The sequence below is a fragment of the Phallusia mammillata genome, chromosome 6, assembly GCF_965637545.1.
Source record: "Phallusia mammillata chromosome 6, kaPhaMamm4.hap1.1, whole genome shotgun sequence".
NCBI lineage: Eukaryota > Metazoa > Chordata > Ascidiacea > Phlebobranchia > Ascidiidae > Phallusia > Phallusia mammillata.
The window spans coordinates 1,940,197-1,941,721 of record NC_137257.1 but is presented as its reverse complement, the minus strand read 5'-3'; the positions used below and the strand labels follow the sequence as shown (position 1 = coordinate 1,941,721).

The 1,525-nt window shown below is 40.1% G+C and overlaps 1 pseudogene; it reads right to left on the bottom strand.

The window, feature by feature from the left end:
* Window positions 1–469: 469 nt before the first annotated feature.
* Window positions 470–1,282, bottom strand: LOC145232667 (G1/S-specific cyclin-D2 pseudogene; annotated as a pseudogene).
* Window positions 1,283–1,525: the final 243 nt, after the last annotated feature.

Below are 1,525 nucleotides of genomic sequence, written 5' to 3'. Positions count from 1 at the left end.
TAGTGTAAATTAACTTAACAGCGTAAAAACGCACCTATTGAATATTTAAAGAATTGTAAAAACACACACGCTACTAACTTCCAACCGCAAGATGGGACTAGAGAGCCACTTGTATATCTGACTTAAGGCTCAGATTTACTTGCTTAGAAAATGAAGAATTGTGTACTAAAACAGTATGTTTTATAAAGTTGGAAAACATGATAGCACGAATGAAGGAGAAATAATTAAAAGTTTTGAACAAAACAACCAATGAGCAATTGAACAAATCTGCAACGATATACGCTTATGTCCAGTTGTGGGATTCAACCGGTTCGCACCGGTTCTACAGAACCGTCTCACGAAATTTTATGAGATCAGCGAACCGGTTAGTATTACTGGTTACTGTCAATGGACTTTTTGTAACTGAACCGTCTGAAAAATATGACTTTTGTGATAGAACCAGCCGACAAAAAATTTGAGCCCGTTACGCTTATGCCGCCATGTCAACGTCTCTTGGTGTGTGCAGAAGTCGTCTCAATTCGGCACCTGCACGAATGGATGCAGCCGTAGGTGTGGACATCACCTGCTCAACACACTGCGCCAATATATCTGCATCAACATTGATCACGGCTTGAAGTGTGGCCATAAGGAGATCATTTGCAATTAGATGTTGCTCAAATCTTGCAAACGAGGCCACTATGCTTGCTGCAGCGATCGTAGACGGGCTGTAAATTGAAAAGTTGTTGTCGAGGCTGCACAACTTGATGTAGAGTTGGATCTGTCTCATAAAATCTGGAGTTGTACGTATTGCTGATTGTGTTTGAGATGGTAAAGCATCCAGTATAGGCCCAATGAAATCCACGGGTGTAATAGCCGATATATCCCATTTCAGAGTCGTCAGAAGCAGCATTTCCCAGTCGAGTATATCCTTACGAGGGACGCTTCCGTTAGAATACATCTCCAAGTCTTCAATTTTCAATGGCCGAGCGCTCTTGAGCTTCGATGCCAAAAGAAGACTTGCCGCGGCAAGATGCTGTAATTTAGTGTAGGAGATATTATGTATGCTCAAAAATCGGTCAAGATTTTTTACAGCCAGTGGAAATACTTCGTCTTCGCAACGTTGCTCTTCACATACTTCCAACATCCATGTTACAACGATGTTGCGCATGTAGGGCTTAATTTCGGTTTGGATGTACTTAAAGTACGAAGCCGGAACCATGTAACGATCTTCTAATACCAAAAGGTTGCCAAATGTTGGAGGCTGTGATACAGATCTTAAATTTTCATGGTGATTCAGTTCCATTGTGTCAGCGATTTAAGTTTTTTCTATAGCTTTAGATATTTGTATGCAGAAAAAGTTAAGTTATATTGCTAAAATTGATACATTATTTTTCAAGACTATATTTTCACACAATTCTTCTGGTAAAAGTGTGCGACTGAATTAGAACTTTTGCCAAACTTGTCGCTACGCGCATGAAACCTCAGGGGAGTTGGACGCATTTGGGTGCAATTTATTCCAAATAAACAGATCAAATACTTGCTATTT